At 42.1% G+C, this 8,849-nt stretch overlaps 1 pseudogene; it reads right to left on the reverse strand.

The window, feature by feature from the left end:
- Positions 1-385: 385 nt before the first annotated feature.
- LOC114046929 lies at positions 386-736 on the reverse strand (annotated as a pseudogene).
- Between the last annotated feature and the right edge of the window lie 8,113 nt (positions 737-8,849).

Consider the following 8,849-nt stretch of genomic DNA (forward strand, 5'->3'; position numbering starts at 1 on the left):
AATTTTAAAAAGTGATAGAGAAAATAATAATGCAGATTGGACTTAAAAGTCTGTCTTATATGCATTTTTTGGACAGCTGGTTATTAAACATTTACCAGCACACCTCTGGTTTTAGCTTGATTATTACTCCACCACTTCTCATATAAAGCAAGTAGTAAAGATAGCTATAAAATGAGACCCTATCAGAGCTCAGAATTGTGAGTTTAGGTGAACTCACCTCTGGGTTTCTAATCCTTTTTTTTTTTTTTCAGTGACCACAGTTTATTACCATTTAGTTTCAATACACAGCAAAAAGTACATCAAACTAGAGAGTATGTCACACAAGTAGTGGACAATGATTCCATATGTAGATTAAGGCTGATGGCTGAACAAGAAGACACTCAGCTTAATCATCATCTTCTTTCAGCTTTCCAATCTTGTTCTTATGACGCTCAATTTCTTTCTGGAGGTGTTGTATCTCCTTCTCACTGTGTGTGATTTCTTCCTGATGGTGTTTCCTCAGAGAAGCCAGATGCTCTCAGCTCTTCTCTCGGAAGTACCAGTCCTCCTCGGCCTTCTCCCTCTTGCCGAAAGCCCTGCCGGTGTCCCGGATGGCACTGGCACCACCGCCGACCTCGCTGACAGGGTTGCTGCTGAACTGGCGGGGGTAGCCCAAGTTGTAGCCCTGGGCCTGCATGGTTCTGGCGCCCCACAGGCCGAGTCCAAGTTGTGTTGCTGCCACAGTCATCCACGCCATGCTCTCTGCTGTAGCTACTGCCAGGGTTTCTAATTCTGAAGGAGAGTGGTGCTTTGCTACATAACAGATTCAAATAACTAACCTGGCTGTATTCTCTTGGCCCTGCTTAGATGACAGCATCTGCTAAGCCTTTGCCCAATCCCAGTTTAGCATATCTGAGCATGGTCCAGTAAGTGAAGAGATCCTGGATACTTTCTTTTCATGAGAGAGGAGACAGTGCATCATTTAAATTCACAGTCAAAATCAAGCAAGCACTGGGGCAGCTAGGTGGCACAGTGGATAGAATACCAGCCCTGGAGTCAGGAGAACCTGAGTCCAAATCTGGCCTCAGACACTTGACACTTACTAGCTGTGTGACCTTGGGCAAGTCACTTAACTCCATTGCCTAGCCAGAAAACAAACAAGCAAACAAATAAACAAAAAAAAAAAAAACAAGCAAGCAAGCAGACAACAAGCATTTACTAGGTGGTGCAGTAGATAGAACTCTTGACTTAGAGTCAGGAAAACCTGAGTTCAAATCTGGCCTCAGATACCAGTTGTGTGACCCTGTGCAAGACACTTAATCAGTTTCCTCAATTATGAAATAGGGATGATATTAATAGCACCTCTCTTCCAGCATTTTTGTGAGGATCAAATGAGAATATCTGTAAAGTTATTAGCATAGTGCCTGGTACATAGTAGGTGCTTAATAAATGCTTGTTCTTTTTTCCTTTTCCCATTCCTATTAAGCACCTGCTCTGTTTTAGACTGGTGATACAAAGACAGAAACGAAACAGTCCCTGTCCCCAAGGAGATTATATTCTACCAGGGGTGATAGATAACATGTATACCTATAAGCATACACAAACCATACAGAAAGGAGTGTGTTAGCCATGGATTATATCATTGTTTGTGTCCCTTATGGGTAATTCAGGGTCCAAAGTAGATTTTCTTCAGATTGAATTGTGAAGTTAAAGGCCAAGTCTCCATTTCACCATGCTTATATTATCAGTGCTTGCACACTCATAGAAAAATTAAATCGGAGCAGGTAATGGGGCTGAATGTATCCATGAGCTCATGGTCTACTTGGGAAGAGAAGACTTCCACACATAAAAATTCGATGTAATTAGAGGATAGTCTAGGCCAGGAGAGGGAAGCCTGTGGTCTTGAGGCCCCATGTGGATTCAGTCAAAGGGCTGGATTCGAGGACCTAGAGGGCCACATGTGGCCTTGAGGCCACAGGTTCCCCACCCCTGGTCTAGGTAATGATGTCTGAACCACACCATCTAGAACTCGGGGACATGAGGACTATAGAGATTCTTGAGAAGGAGAGACGTTATTGTGCCCTGGGAGAAGTCGGGGAATGCTTGCTGATAGAGATGGGCCTTCGGATGGGTGTTGAAAGACAGTTAGGACAACTCTTCAATTCAATCCATCTTCTCCACTTTCCTAATAAAGTAGTTAATAGGTTTCACCTGCCATTTCTTCCCTTCAGCCCAAGGGATATGAGGAAGCCGTCTTTTATTCCTTGCTAATATCGAAGACAAGATTGGGGCACTGAATGACTCAGTGGATTTAATCACTCAATAGGCAGCTTTAGTCCAAGAATGTGAAATCAAAATCAGAGGCAAAGAATCCTTTCCATGTGTAAATATAATTAGGGTGGCTATTATATTCCAAATCCTCCCTAAGCCCTGGCATATAGACACCAAAAGGAGCTAGCTTGTTTCTGCGAGTCTTGAAAGGGAGAGCCTTTGCCAGCCTGAGTTAATTTGATTTATCTTAGAAACAAGCCTGTGTTACAAGCACAGTTTTACAATTTCAATATGCAAAGATTAATTCACATTTTGAGCTGATTAAGCAACTGAAACACCCACTAATTGATTATTACATGAAAGAGAACACATCAATTTGGAAAACTATATTTTATCAGGTTGTACAGTATTTACAAACTTAATTGCCAATCAGAAATTTCTCTTCTGGTGGCTAATACTTTTAGCCAATTAACCTTTGGCTGATTTTTCTCTAATTCCTTGGGTCCAGCAACATTCAGCTTTGGGTTTTTCGATATTTTCAAATCCATTAATTCTCAAAGACCAGCTCCAGCCAGTGTTTCCATGGCTTATTCTTTCATAGCACAAGAATTTTACTTTTGTGCACCTTCTCTGGAGGACTGTCTGTAATTAATGGTGGTCCGATATGCTGGCAGAATAAGAGAACCCCATAGAGGATGATGTGAAGAGCTCTTACAGACTTCTTCTCTCTCCATTCCCATCGCACAGATTTCTCCCACAGGTCTGCCCATGGTGCCTGAAATTCAACTATTAGAGATTCATTTCTGTGAGTTCAGGCCTTGACTCTTCCAAGTAGCTTTTGTTTATATGTTTCAGGAGGATGGGCTGGTTGAAGGTACAGGTGTAGTGGAAAGAGTAGTGGCATGGAGTCAGAAGAAATCTGGGTTATAATTTGGCTTCAGACACCCACAGACTGTGTGACCATGGGCAAATCACAAGTTTTGTGAATCTTAGTTTCCTGAGCTGTAAAATGAGAATAATAACATAATAATAATATTTGTTATTAACCACTCAAAAGATTGTTGTAAGGAGCAAATGAAATGATACATGAAAAGTGCTTTCAAAATCATCTTATAGTGTTAGATAAACATCAGTTATTATCATTATTATTATTATTATTAGTAGTAGTAGTAGTAGTAGTAGTAGTAGCAGTAGCAGCAAGTTCTGCTATCCATAGCATAGAGGGAGAATGTCAGAAAGAGCATTTAGAGGAGCCAGGTAGTGGGAGGAGGCCTCCATATGGCAAATCACAGTGGATGTAGACTAGTCATTATCTAAGGTCCCTTGCACATAGTAGGTCCTTAATAAAAGCTTGTTGATTGATTGAGTTGGTAAGCAGAGAGGCTGTCACTTGGAGTGTGGAGAGCATTTGGTCAGAGTTGGAGGAGGGGGAATTCTGGGAAAGACTGAGAGGTTGGGAGTTGTGGGAGGTGGCAATACCCACAGTGCTGGTTTTGTGTTTCATAGGATCATACTCTGACTTCACAAGGTTGTTGGGAGATTTCTTGTAAACCATAAACCACTTACATAAACTTTAGAGAATGTTACTATTATGGTTATTATTCCTATTCTCACAAAGTTAGGCAAGGAAAGCCTCTGACATGTTGGATGGACTCCCTGGGACATACTTAGGAGAGGACCCATACAAGAGTTGAATAGGATAGGTAGGCATGAATCGGTTGCTGTCTCTACAGGGAACGTCCATGAAGATGAGAATGCAGAGCCAGGAAGAGAGAGAGGGGTACAGTGGGAAGAAAACTGGTTCTAGAATCTGAAAACAGAGGTTCAAATCTTGCTTTTGAGGCCTTCTGCCCTTGTGACTTTGGGACAGCTATGTAGTCTCCTTGGGCTTCATCATGTGTAAAATGGGGAAGGGTTGGGCTAGATACCCATGAGATCCCTTCTAGTCTTAGATCTATGATCCAGTGAGTGTTACTACTATCATTAACATAGAGAATAGACAGAGAACTGCCCTCCGCATCAGGACATTTAGGTTTAAGTTCTGCTTCTGAAAAATATTGGGCATGCATTGGGGTAGCTAGGTCATGTAGCGGATAGAGCACTGAGCCTGGAGTCAGGAAGAACTAGTTAAAATCCAGCTTCAGTCACTTACTAGCTTTGGGACCCTGGGCAAGTCACTTAACCTCTGTTTGCCTTAATCCATTAGAGAGGGAAACGATAAACCACTCCACTATCTTTGCCAAGAAAACCCCATAGATAGTATGGTTCCCGGGGGTCAAGAAGAGTCAGACATGATAAAACAACAACAAAGACTTTCTGCAAATGGCTCCAGCCATCACCAATGGTATTCCCCCAAGTGTAGGAAACTGGTGGGTTCCCTGTACCCCATTATCATAAGGATTTAGATAGGAAGGAGGGTCAGGATTCTCACTAACTACAAATCCTGTCCCTGGCCTCTGCATCACATTGCCCTACAGCTCTTGAATATGACTCATGGCTCAGTAGAGTGATATGATATGAGAAGAGACTTCCACTCAATCCTTTAGCGAGGGGTGTGTGTGTGTTTGAGAGGAGTTCATTGACATTGAACACTGCATGTATTTTTGTATTTTTTAAAAAATGTATTAATCAGTTTTGCTGATTTTTTCTTTTCTTCTTTTAAAAATTCTTTGTTCTATGGGATGAATCTCTGGGAGGGGAGGGAAAGATAGGGAAGAAGAGGGGGAAATTTAGGTGGTTGTAAAAATAAAATGTATCAATATATTTTTACAAAGTTGTTCTAGGTTGTATTAGGAGAAGCAAAGTATCCAGAATAAGAGAGGTGATAATCCAGCTGCCTTCATCCTGGTGGGATCACATCTGGACTATTTATTATACGCAGTTCTAGGTAAAGCATTTTAGAAAGGTCCTTGACAAATTGGACAGAGTCCAGAGGAGGGTGGCCAGGATTGTGAGGGCATTGGAGAATGTGCTTTATGAAGACTGGTTGAAAGTACTGGGGATATTTTACCTCAAGAGAAATTAAAAAAAAATATGTGTGGAGGGAGGAGTTTTGGCAATGATAGCTTGTCTTCAAATATTTGGTCAAATGTAAAGTGTTATGCTAACCTTCAAGTACTGTATAATTGCTAGCTATTATTATTGCTATTATTAAGATCTATCATGTGGAAGAGAGATCTGACTCATTCTGTTTACTCCTCCCCCTCCCTCTACCCCAACAAGAACCAGCACATGCAAGTTGTGAAGCAATAGGGAGAGCTTTGGGGAAGTAGAATAAGCTGCTTCAGGAGGCAGTGGGTTCCCCTTATCACAAATAAAGGTTGAGTGACTACTTACCATAGATATTATAGAGGGTTTTCTTGATCAGGTCCCAGATAGATTAGCTGTCCTATGAGATTCCTTCCAACTCTGAAATTTTGAAATTCCATTATTCCAGTAGGCAGGATGCCTACCACTTTCCGTGAGTGCTGCACACCTTAGGGGCAAGTCGCATAACCTCAGTTTCCTCTTGTGTAAAGTGAAGGGAGGAAGGTGTTGGTTGGATGAGGTGATCCCAAAGACGAGGTGATCACAGAGACTCTTTCTAACTCTAATGATTTATAGTTCATGTCTCCCCTCCCAGGTCTCTGTCCCTTTCCTCCCACCCCATTGTATACAAATTGACAAAGGGTTTTTTCAATGGGGGATACTAATGGCACCCACCTCCCAGGGTTGTGAGAATCAAATGAGATAATATTTTTCAAGTGTTTAGTACAGTGCCTGGCACATAGTAAACACTATATAAATGTTAATCATCATGCACATCATTGTTATTACTCTAAGAACTCCTAGCATCAAGCTGAACCAGGCAGGGCAGGACACTAGCTAGAAGAGGGGAAATCAAGTAAAAATTGAAAACCCAGAAGGATTGCCCTACTGTGTTAGAGCTGACCTCCATCTCAATCTGCTGGCCTGTCCCAGGAATCAGGGTGCAAGGAGAGGATGTTTTTCCTTCTTTATGAGAGCGAGGGCAGGTGGTAACTGTGAAACATTCTCCACCCCCTGTACCCCTGGCTCTTCCTCTTCCCAATCTGCCATGACCCAATCCACCCGACACCTCATTAAGTTTCAGCAAGTAACATTGGAGGCAAGGGCAGCACCATATTCTTTAATTAACACCCTAGTTTCCTCACTTGAAAATTTCATTTTGGTTTGGGGCTTTCAAAAGCCTATCATTTCACTCAAGGTCCTAAGAACAAGAGCCCCCATCACTATAGGGAAAAAAAAAAGCAAAAACAGATTTCCCACCAGCCCCCCCCCAATTGATTTAAAATGTCTAAGTCTCTTCATTCCTAAAAACGAAACAGCATTTGGGTGTTTTATTGGCCTGTCCCTCTTCCTCTTGCTGTTCCACATTTGTGAGGTCTGTAATTCATTATCAGTAGATTTGCATATGCTTTTACTACCGGCATAGGTCACTCCCAGAACACTGTGCCACTGACAGGTTTATAATTCTGCAGACACAGGCTGGCAGATAGACATGTCTCCCCCACAGAATGGGAGTGTAAATTTTACTGGGTAAATAGAACCAAGCTGTTTAGTATAATCATCAGAGGAGATAGATGCAGCCAGCAGGCAAGGGATATCTTTTCTGTCCCTGTGCCAGAGATTTCCTTCCTCTACCTGAACCTGAAAGTGGGGTGTGTGTGTGTGTGTGTGTGTGTGTGTGTGTGTGTGTGTGTGCGCGCGCGCGCGTATTTGTGGAGTGGGTGGGTTGAATCTTGCTTCAGGGTCTGGCTGATTGAGTGGTTTAGAAGAACAAGTCCTTCAGAACCCACTCAATCAGGTTTGGCCCCGCCTTACTCTACTTCTCTACCTGGCTTTCTTGAAAGAAGGAGCTGAATTTTGCTTGTGAAGGGGATTGGGTTTTATGGATGCTTCCCCTTCTCAAGGGAAGCTTCCTGGAGGAAATTGGCTTTAAATTTGAGGAATGGTTGTTCTAGGCACAGGGACTGGTGGGGCGAAGTCACAGAGATCCAGTGGGTCTCTGAGGAGACTTTTTAAGGTGGGGTGAACAAAGGTGTAGAGAGGAAGGAATCATGGAACTAGAGAATATTAGAGCTAAAAGGGACTTTAGAGACCACCAAGTCCAAGGGTACGTGACTTCCCCAAAGGCACATGGCTGTTAAGTGATTGTGAGGATTTAAAAGCAGTTCTCTTGCCTCCAATCCCAGGACACTTCCCACTATGTTCTATATTTCTTATAACTAGAATGGGCTGCTTGCCACCTCATTTTGTTCTCTCTCTCTTCTTTCTCCAAACTAGGACTTCACCAAGCACATGATTGACAGCTCCACAAACCCGGACAGCTGCTCTATTCCCAGCAAGGGAAGGAAGACAGCTTCAGCTTTCCTGCGCTGGACTTTGGTTCCTTCAGCTGGAAGGCCTGAGGCCAAGGAGCAGGTCTGTGCCAACAGCCTACTCTGATATCATGGCAATTGCTAACAGCTTCTTTCTACTGTCATCAACAAAACCAGTTGGGAAGTGGAAAATTCAGCAACCAACCTGTTTTTTCCCCTCTGCCCCACTATGATGAGGTCATAACAGCTAGGCTGATTATTTTTCACTAGGTGGACCAGTTGGTTGGAGGATATTTGGGTCCAGTTAAAAAGGTGGTGCCATGGTTTTTGTCTGCCTAGATTCCATGTATCAAGGATGCTAGGACAGGAGTGAGGTCCAGGGAACAACTGAGGAAGAGAAGGGGGTAGGAAAAGAAGGGAGAAGAGTGGGAAGGAAAGAGAAGAAAAAGGAGAATAACTATAAAAGAAAAAGATGCAAAAGATAAAGAAGCATAGTGCCTGTCACATAGTAAGCACTTAATGCTAGTTCACTAAAAAGAGAAGAAAGAAGAGAGGAGAGAGAAGGGGAAGAAGAGAAGAAAGGGAAAGAGAGAGAAGGAAAAAAGCAATAACAATTCACATTTATATAGTTCCTTAAGGTAACAATAAAAATAATGTCAAGAAAGATGAACAAAGAAACTTTATTATCCTTACAAGCACCATAGATAATGAAACAACATCAATATTAAATAGATATTCTCTAAATGCCATAAGGCTTAAGTACATAAAGGAAAAGCTAATTAAAATGAAAAAAGAGTTTTGACAGTAAGGCAATAATTATAGGTGAATTACCATTTCTTGTTCAGAACTGGATGAATTAGAAAGATAAACAAGAAGAATGGATGTGAAATAGTGTTGAAAAAACTAGATTTGATAAACCCATAGTGATTATTGAATGGGGATAATAAAGAGTATGCTTATTTTTCAAGGTACCTTTATGAAATTGATCATGTCCTAGGACAAAAGAACTCAAAATATAGAAAAGGAGAGTAAATAGTGCCTACATTTTGTACCAGTCCCCAGAGCTCTCCATATTCCTGGTCTTTGCTTGAAAAATCCTTAGCCAACTTGGGCCTCATCAGAGGCTAGTCTTCATTGCTACACCAGTCTAGAGGACCAAGGTGGTTGAGTGAGTGCTCAAACATGGCTTGGTTAACACAAGGTCACATCTGCAAACAAACAGGAAAAGATAGCCACCTTTGGCAGGACGGATAAAGCAGG

The sequence above is a fragment of the Vombatus ursinus genome, unplaced genomic scaffold, assembly GCF_900497805.2.
Source record: "Vombatus ursinus unplaced genomic scaffold, bare-nosed wombat genome assembly UNPS02014786.1, whole genome shotgun sequence".
In the NCBI taxonomy this organism is placed as follows: Eukaryota; Metazoa; Chordata; class Mammalia; order Diprotodontia; family Vombatidae; genus Vombatus; species Vombatus ursinus.